The sequence below is a fragment of the Mus pahari genome, chromosome 5 (genome assembly GCF_900095145.1).
Source record: "Mus pahari chromosome 5, PAHARI_EIJ_v1.1, whole genome shotgun sequence".
Lineage (NCBI taxonomy): Eukaryota > Metazoa > Chordata > Mammalia > Rodentia > Muridae > Mus > Mus pahari.
Window position 1 is genome coordinate 103,396,397 of NC_034594.1, and position 10,413 is coordinate 103,406,809.

A 10,413-nucleotide genomic window follows, 5' to 3' on the forward strand; every position below is an offset into this window, starting at 1 on the left:
TCCACAGATGGAATTTGGTAGTGTTTCACCCTTTCTGTTTTGTGGAACAAATTAAGAGGGATCAACATTAGAGTTTTCTTGAAAGTTTGATAGAATTCATGAGTGAATAACCCTGGTCTCAGGCTTATTTTTCTGAGTAGACTTTCAATTATAGCTTTTATTTTATCTCATTGTTTGTAATGATTTATTTATAGCTTCTATATTTAATTTTAGCAGATCATATGCATTTAGAAATGCATCCATTCCTCACCCCCCCCCCACATTTTCCAGCCTTTTAGAGAATGTTGAAAACATACTCTGAAAATTTTTAGTCTTTGTTTCTGGACTGTGGCAGTCATGTACCGCACCCTCTTGCCATTGTCACTCCTCCCTACCACAATGGACTGCGACTCCTCAAACTTGAGCCAGAATAAGCACCCCGTTCCTTGAGTTGCTTTGATAGGTGTTTTGCTATATCAATGAGAGAAGTAACTGATATGGTATGGGATGCTTATGTTCTTCCCACTGTTAATATGAGAAGTAGTGAATGACAAGGAAGCTGATAGCCTGCAGGCTATTCTGTTGCTCCAGACTGGAGTGATCCTGATTCCTTTGTCACTTATTCATGGTATACCTCACCATTCCTCATCACCCATGAGTTGTTGTCTACTGTGTGCAGCCCGGGACCACTTTGGTAAGAAATTTGGCAAACCAGAAGCGTCTGTGGACACATCTTCCTGATTTGTTGTTAGGTTGAGGATTTTGTGCGGCATTAGAGTCTTCTGTACTCTGGCTCCAAAAGTTGTGGAATTCTCTGTGCCAGTGACCCATTCTTTGTCCTGGCACTGAAGAATTTGGGGACTTAGGTGAGGCCTACATGTGAGGAGGTGATATCCATACACACAGGCCGGTTCAAACTCAGTCCTTGTGTTAATGAATTTTCTTAATGCTATGGCAAAAGCAACTAGAGAAAGGAAGGTTTTCTTTAGCCACTGTTTGAGGGTACAGCCCATCACAGCAGGGATATCATGACGGATGCTCAACTTGCTTTCTCTTTTTATTCAGTTCAGGTATCCAGTCCAAAAAATAGTACTGCCTATATTTAGGAAGGGTCTTCTGATTTTGATTAATACAACCTAGAAACTCCCTCATATACATGCCCTGAGAATTGTCTTCTTGATGTTCTTGATCATGCTGGTGGTTAATGTTAATCATCACAGACCCACGAGGCTGTCTGTCCTCTGGATGTGGGCCAGCAGATCTGCCTAATGGCCTCGTGTTGTTAGAGGCCTGAACATGGAGTGCTGAACACTTGCCTCCCTGGCGGAGCTGTACTTCATCCCTTCTCTTGCTCTTGCTCCTGTTCGTATCTGGTGGATTAGGGAGCTCAGCTCTGCTCCCCTAAGATAGGGCAGAGTTTTATGCTTGCACATAATCTCTTTTCTGAGAATATTGTTCAAAAAATAGGCCATCTATTGTAAAGGAAATTAGCTAGTAATTAAATTTAACTGGAAGTTACAGTATGGGTGCTTTCATTCGGAGACAGTATGCTCCCCTAATTACTTTATTGCTGCAGTTACCCTGACTGAGAATTATTATTATTTGTGTGTAGGGGAGGGTAATGGATAGTGGTGGGAAAGGTTATATTTAATAAGTTAGATAATGAATTCTGGACTCAAAATTTTTTAATTGGCAAAGGGCCTTCTTTAAGGGGAAACTTTTCTTCGTGCCCTCTTCTAGGTCTGTTTGACAGAAGTCGCCTTAGTTTCATTCCAAAGCCATTCTGCTTTGCCACCTCGTGGGAATCTTTTGGCAAAGAACAACGTTTCTGTGTAGATAAGGACAGTGTAGAAGAACACAGCTGACTTGGCTGCTCTTCATTAGTGCAGCCATGGTCACGGCTGGGTGAGGCACAGTGGTCTCCTGAATGTACTCCTTCCTAAGTCTGCTCCTCCCTCCAGGGCCTTGAGAAGGGAGCAGACAGAATACAGGCAGGCCCACTCCCTGGTTCAGTAGCCTGTTCCCTAACAGCCTTGCACACTGTGGCTGGGTGAGCAGAGAGCTGAGGTCAGGAAAGTTGGGAAGGGTGAAACCCCAGTAGGATTTGGATTTACCCTGTCCACAGGAGATGCTAAGGGACCAGACAACCTTGGAGGCAACAACCTGGATTCTCCATGTGTGAGTTCCTTGGCTGTCTCACATTTCTCTTAGCTTTTTGATATGTTTGGGTAATCTAGTCCTGAGGAGCAAGAACACCGTGGCTTCTCCACTTTGATCCCCACCGTGTCAGTGTCTTTTAAGAATGGACATTTCTCTCGATACTTAGGGCCTCTAGATAGACCAGCTATATTAGCTAGTCTCATCATTGTGGAGCACCCTAATGGAAGAGGAGTTCCTTCTGCATCATAGCTGAGGGGACACCGACTGCCATGGTGGGGAACACAAGGGCAGCAGGAACAGGAGGCAGCTGCTCACCTTGCTTCACAATTAGGAAGCAGAAAATGAACAGGAAATGGGGCCAGGCTATAAAACCTTAACGCCTATCTTCAGTGACCCACTTCCTTCATGGAGACTCCACCTCCTAAAGATGCTATAACCTTCCTAAACAGTGCCCCCAGCTGGGGACCAGATATTCAAGCACAGGAAGCTGGGGCGGGGGACATTTCACATCCAAGCTATAACACTGATGGTTTGTATATGCTTGGCCCAGGAGTGGCACTATTAGGAGGTGTGGCCTGTGGGAGGAAGTGTGTCACTGTGGGGCTGGGCTTTGAGACCTTCCTCCTAGCTGCCTGTGAGACAATCTTCTCCTGTCTGCCTTCAGAGCAAGATGTAGACCTCTCAGCTCCTCCAGCTCCATGCCTGCCTGGATGCTGCCATGTTTCCTGCCATAATGATGATGGACTGCACCTCAGAATAAGCCATCCCTAATTAAATGTCCTTTATAAGAGTTGCCTTGGTCATGGTATCTCTTCATGGCAATGAAACCCTAACCAAGACATTGACCAAGTAAAGACCAAGAGTGTTCCAAGCAATGTCCTGGATACCTGTGCTTTCTTCATGGGGTGTTTTTTTTTTTTCTTTACAGTTCTGCCTTTACACTCAAAGATTTCTGTGTTCCTTTACAACAAGGTAATTTATTTTGTCTGAAGGTCCACGGTGATGGTACAATGACCCTTTCCTAATAAGAACTTTTCATGCTGACTAACTTGTTCTTAATTAGGTAGTGCAGGGACAAGGCAGCCAGCCCAGGGGAGCTGTAGTGTGTCTTTGTTCAGAAATTGCCCATTGGCTGAAGCCAGCAACTGACTTTAGATGGAGACCTTGCTGCCGAATGAGGATGACACCAGGGTCATGCCTCAAAACCCTGCCTCGGTCCAGTACCTGTGAGGTCCTGGCAAAGGAGGGCAATTTTACAAACAAGGAGAAAAATCAGAAACAGCAAAATAACAGCTCAGCCTTAGAGATTTCTTAAGGAGTCAGAAAGGACCCTGCCGACTACATTTTTAGCTGGTTAATAAGGAAGCCAAGTGCACTGGGCCCTGTATATAACCTGTGCCTACACTATATCAATATATAATTACCACATTTTTTCCCCAATCTGCCCCTGGGAGAGGTGGCAGGTAAAATAGATTGAGAAGAAAATAATGGTACTTGCAGCACAATATATTAGATTGATATCTGTTAATACTTGAGCAGGCTGCTGGCAGGATAAATGGAGGGCTGGGAATGCCCTAGTGCATTGAGACAAAGTGGCTGGTTAAGCTTTGTTCTTCTAAGTACCTGGTGCCTGTGTAGAGACAGCAGAGAGAGGGAAGTCGAGACTTCCCAGTCCTCGGGTTTGGAGGGCTTGCTAAGCTTGTTCAGTGAGCAGGCTAGTTTTATGTGGATCAGCTAGAGTCATCTGGAAAGAGAGCACCTCAATTAAAAAAATGTCCTTGCCAGATTAGCCCATGGACAAACATGTGGTGCATTTTCTTGATTGGTGACTGATTGGAAGGGTCCGCCTCACTGTTGGTGATGCTATCACTGGGGAATTGGTACTGGGTGCCATGAGGAGCAAGCCAGTTAGCATCAACCCTCCATGGGTGCCTCAGTCTGGCTGCAGGTAGCCTGAGTGACTTGGATTTGAGCACCATGGGCCAATGTCTGAAGTCCCTTTCGGCTCCTAAAGGTGGTGAAGTCTTAGGTGCTGCCCTGGACACTGGTAAGACTGGAGGGACGAAGGGATGGAAACATGTCAGCTTTCCACACAGCACATAGCTATAGGCACTCCACATCTGGGTTCTCGGCCTGCCTTTCCTAAATAATAGACTACAAGCTGTCAGTGGAAATAAACCCCTTTGTATTCAAGTTGTTTTCAAACAGTGTCTCATCATAGCAGCAGAAACCCTGACTAAGAGAACAAGGGTAGGGAAGTGCTAAGTCTCCTTTCTCCACTAGTGCCTGGCAAAGCATTGATGAAACTTTCTGGGGTTTGTTGTGGTGATGGTTTGTAATGCCAGGAAGCAGAGGTTAGGCAGCCATTCTGCCACTGCGATATACTTCTGGCCCCAGAACAGCCAGAGGGGAAATGTCTGCCCCATGAAAGATTAAACAAACAAAGAAATTAGTGAATAAAAGAGAGTCATCATGAGGGATGCTTCAGATTCATCTGCACTTGTTTAAAGTCTCACTTTTCATCAGGAGAAAACACGAGCTCTCTGTACAACTCTTAATTGTAGAGGATGAGTGTGAACTCTGGTCAAAACACTGAAGAGATGTGACACCTTAATGCCATGAGAAAAAGATCAAAATTCCAAAAGTGTGTGTATACTCTTTGTAGCTATGAAGTCATATGTGTGTGTTTTTAGTGGGTGTGTGCATCTGTGCACATGTAAGTGGAGAACACAGACTCACCATGTGTGTTAATCCCAGGAATGCCGTCCACCTTAGTGATGAGCGAGGGCCTTCAACCTGCCCTGCTTTCTCAAAGTTGTACAAAGAGCTGTGAGGGTTGTGGCTTTTGTGTGTCATCTGCCACAATGGAGAGAAGATGTTGGTGCTATACGGCCTTTGAGTCATCTATGTGCCTTTAAGTAACAAGTCACCTGTACTCACTTCAGCTGTCCCAATAAACTCATAGGCTTGCCAATTTGAACTTTGACAAAATTGCTGCTTTGTTATCAGCTGGTATCCTGTCTGGGGTGAACAGACCATTTTTCACCTCTCCCCTGGAAATGAAAAGCTAAGGGGCTGGTGAGATAGCTCAGCTGGTAAAGTTCTTGCTACAGAAACATGAGGGGTAGAGTTTGCTTCCTAGAACCAATGTGAAAAAAACCAGGCGTGCTGCCTGGGCACTTAGAGTCACGTCACTGGGGAGACAGAGACAGGCAGATCCCTGGGGTTCACTGGTCAGCCAGCCTAACCTGACCAGTGAGTTCCTGACCAGTGAGAGACCCCGTCTCAAAAAAGCAAGGCAGATGGTGCCCGAGGAACAATACCCAGTGTTGGTCTGTAGCTCCACATATAAATACATACATATATGCCTGCCCACACATGGACACACACACACATGAACACCACCTAAAAGAAACTACATTCTATGTTTTATTATGCATTTAAAATTATTGTTAATATTATTGCTAACATCTGTGTGTGAGTACGTGTGTGTTTGTGTGTGTTTGTGTGTGTGTATGTGTGTTGTATATATGCATACAGGTATATCCATGTGTTAACAGTGAGCATGTGGAGGTCAGAAGGCAGCCAAAGTCAGCCCTCCTCTCCTAGCTTGTTTTGAGGTTGCATCTCTTTTGTTTCTGCTTCTCTGAGTGCTCCCTGGCCTGTGAGCACCAGGGCAATTCTGTCTCCACTTACAGTCTTGCTGGAGGCTGCGACTGCATGCCATTGCATCTGGCTTTTTAATTTGAGTTTCGAGCATGCAACTCAGGTTTCCAGATCTGCATAGTAAGCACTTTTACTGGTCAAGCCATTGAGCTAACCCTTGCCTTCTGCTCTTTGTTAGTGATTTAATCTCAAATGCTTTGTTTCAGCAGTAAAACATTGACCAAGACACTTGCTTTTGATTCTGATACAATTCTCAAATCTATGATATTTATGCTAAGTCAATTGATCCAGAGTTGACAGTGTCATCCCTTTTAACCCTAACACTGGATCCTATCAGTGAATATGTGTGCATGTGTGTGCTAAAATTTGTGTGCTGGAAGGGGATTTTTATTGGTGCCTGAGGGAGGTAAAGCCCTTCGTTAGGCAGAGATTTATTGCTAAGATCCCCCTTCATCCAGAGTCCCCAAGGAGCCAAACTAGAGATGCATCCTCAGCTGTATGTGGGCATGTGTGTGTTCACAGTGTGGTTGCAGGGAGAGCTCTTTCAGGTTGTCATGGGAATAAGAGAATGGGCACATATGGCAAAGGGGGATAGTGGTGTCCTTGTCCTACTGAAAGACTTTTGTTCCCACTACTGGAAAAATGACATTTGATGGCTGCTTCCTCTTTTGCCACTACTAACAGTAGGTGCCCACCAGGTCCATCTTTAAGATGGATTGGCAGCACTGATTATAAGCACAGTTTCCTGGAGGGGTGTGAGGAGGAGGTCAGGCTCAGAGGGACCCACAGCTGGGGACCTGTGACTAATGAGCAGGACCTGTGTGTGCTCTTCCTTCCCAGTTGTGAGGTGTAGTTCAGGAGGACCCAGGACACCTGTGATGTCACCAGAGCCAAGACAGCAATTTGAGAGTTTGAAATAATAAAACAATAGAGGCTAGAACCCTTGTCATTCACTGTAGGGTATTTTTAATGCTATTTGTGTATGAGTGCTTGTGTGTTCAGGTACACGTGGAGGCCAGAGTGCTGGGTCCCGCATGCTGTCGATTTTAGTTCTGGGGACAGGATCGCTTACCTGGAACTAGGGTAGGCTAGCTGGCCAGGGGACCCAGGGATTCTGCTGTTTTGTCTCCCCAGTGATAGACTTATTAAGTGTGTATCACTACACCCAACTTTTATTTATTTTTATTCACATGTGGGCTTAAACAGGATGTCACTAGACCAACTTTCATTTTGGATGAACAACTAAACTCTTTTGATTTACGGTTCTGCATCTATGAGGTGAACTTGATGGTACCCGGGTCATCCAATCTGAGAGAACAAAATGAAGAATTATGCACAAAGTCCTTAGTGAACACAGAGTACCAGACAAATGAGAGTTTCTCATGACAGTTGCCTCATGCACTCACACCAAGGCTGTGGACCAGGATGCCCTTGGGTCTCCATGACCCTTGGGGTGGGGGCTACAGAGCCAGCCTCTGGCGGGAAGCTTGGAGCTACTAGTAGCATGTTAACGTCCTCTTCAGTTTCCCACATCAGGCTGCAGCCATCCCTTCTCAGCCCCAAGGCTGGCTGCTTCTCTGTGTTTAACTTTCTATTCCTTCCATATGAACTTTGATGTGTGTTTTAATGGAGTTTCACCCAGGGCAGGGGCTGGCTGTGAGTCTTGCATTTCATATTTGTCTGCTTGTCAATCCATCAGCCCCTACAGTGATGGGTACCCACTGTGCATCCCACTTAGCCCCAGGCTTGACATAATCTATGCCTTGGTGCCCAAAGGGACAGCATCTTTATAGCACCCTATGTGTTTGTCTCCTGCCTTAACCCTGAAATGGTGGATTTAACTGATTTTGTTAACCTCGCCCAGGGGACAGGAGGCTGGCTCTTTCCATCCTTTTCTCATCCTGCTTCATTTTTCTGCAAATGGAAGTTCTCTATCTCCAGGGAAGAGCTTTATCATCACAGTTCGCTCACACCCCAGTTGGAACCAATACGTGTGTGTGTGTGTGTGTGTGTGTGTGTGTGTGTGTATCTGGAAATAGAATCGGCTTAGATTTAGGGAGAGGAGAGGAGAGAGGAGAGGAGAGGAGAGGAGAGGAAGGGAGGGAGAGAGAGAGAGAGAGAGAGAGAGAGAGAGAGAGAGAGAGAGAGAGAGCTACCTTCATTGAATGGAAGGTGTCAGCTTGACTTGAGACTAAATCACTGAGGTGAAGCTCCTTGAATGTCATTTCCTGGCATCCAGAAACTATGACTCCGGCATTCTGGGATATTACTCCAGGGGCACTGTTAGGGGTTGGGACTTGGATGCTAAGATTTTGAAGGGATAATATTTGGAGGCCAGGATACACAGCTCAAAAAGGGAAAATAATATTTCTCTACTAACTCCTTTATAGTTGTTTTTAAAATATAGCATGGTTATCAGATGGCCATTAAGATATGGTGTAAACACATTTAGAAAAGAGTTGAAGGTGACTAAGGGGAGGAGGAAGCTGATGGAAGATGTAGTTATCTTCCCCTCCTCCCTCTCCCCGTCCCTCTCCCCCTCCCTCTCTCCTTCTCCCTCCCTCTCCCCCTCCACTCCTCCCCCTCCCTCCCTCCCTTTTTCCTTTCTCCCCTCCCTTCCTTTCACCTTCCCTCATCCTCTCTTCCTTTCTGTTTATGCGGATGTTGGTGTACTTTGGTGACCCCTATGGAGGTCAGAACAACCTTGAGAACTGGACTTTGTTTGCATTAGGGTCTCTATCTGCCTATACCAGGCCCACGGATTTCTGGGACTTCTGTCTTCACCTCCCACGTCCTCATAGGATGACAGATACATGTTCTATTGTGTCAGACTTTTATGTGGGCCCTGGGAATCTAAACTCAGGCTCCCCTGCTTGTGCAGCAAGCAGATTGCCACTAGGCCACCTCCCTACCCTACTTTAGCTTTCAGAAGTGGAATGCTTTACAAAGGGCATTTGCTATTCTTAAAGATAGGGCCTCACGATGCAGACCTGCCTTACCTCAGACATGTGGTAACCCTCCTGCCTTAATCTCTCAAATGCTGGAATAACAGGTGTGTGCAACAACTCCACCTGGTTAACCAAACAGTGTGTTTAGGAACTTGAAAATACTTAGTTCTTAAGTGTCTTTCTTAGTTCTTTCCTTTCTGCTCCCTGTAAAATGGAGTCCATGGGCACTGTTCGCCTGTGGTTGCTTTTCTGAGCAGGTGTCCTAAATCGTCATCGGGTGCATTTGGAATTAGGAGGTTATTTGTGGAAATAATCTTAAAATTAAAGAAATCTTCTAAGTATGTTTAGGGAACTATCTGAGATAGAATTCTTTATATGATGGTTCATCATCCCTGAAAATCATATTTCTTCATTAAATAAGCATTTCTCACCATGAAACCACCACCATTTATTTATCTATACATCTATCCGTTCCCCATCCACTTATCATCCATACATCCATCCACTTATCATCAATTCGCCCATCATCCATCCATCTACCCACTTATCCATCCACCTTGCTGGAGTTGATGCTCTCTTTCTACCTGTGGGGCCAGGAAACTGAACTCAGGTCATCAACCTTAGTGACCATTGTCTTTACACAGTAAGCCATTGCTGGCTATGCTTAGGTTTTTAAATCTTTATTTATTCTTCATCTTTAAAATTAGTGTTTGGAGAATTTCACATAATGTGTTTTGAGCACGTTCACTTCCTTTTTCGAACCCTCCCAAATCCAGTCTCCCTTCCCCACCCACTCAACATATTGTATCCTCTTTTTTTTTTTTTTAACTGTTATATCCAACTTGTGCTGCTCATATACTCTTGGATGGGTGGTCTCCCAATGCAGTGTGGTTCTTACAGGAAACTGACTCTCCCTCTCCTAGCAACTATCAATTGCCAATATCTTCACATCTAGGGGTAGGACTTTGTGCACATATCCTTTCTCCATGCTAAGATTTTGACTGGCTTGATATAATGTGCAGGTCTTGTGTGTACTGTCACAACTGCTATGCTTTTTTTTTTTTCAAATGCATTGCTACCCTGCCGTGTAGATGTCCAATTAAGGACTGAATATTCCACAGTCTTTCATTTTAATTGCCTTATGCTGTAAGAAGGAGCTTCACTGATGAGGGTTGACAGATACACTAACCTATGAATGTAGCAGCAAATCATTCAAAATTGATTTAAAACTATGTCTGTTTAGCAGAGTAATAGTCATACGTTCTTTTCTGGGGCCCATGACTTACCTAGCCAAATGTTGTTGGCCCTAGAATGGTACACAAAGAAGAATTTCATTTTGTGGAGTGAGAATTAGATCCCACCAGAAAGTGATGTCTGTGCTACTTCTAAAACATGCTTCTGTAGAATATTTCTAAGATATGTACATACTCACATATATAGAGAATTGACACACTCATCCATTGCTGGTGGAAGTACAGACTTGTACACATCCTATGGAAATCAGTGTGGTGGTTTCTCAGGAAGCTAGGAATAGACCAAGATCTATCTCTATACCTCAAGATCCAGCTATCCTACTCTTGGGCATGTACCCGATGGGCTCTACATCATACTACAGGGACACCTGCTCAACTAGGTTTAGTTTTTTTTTTTTTTTTTTTTT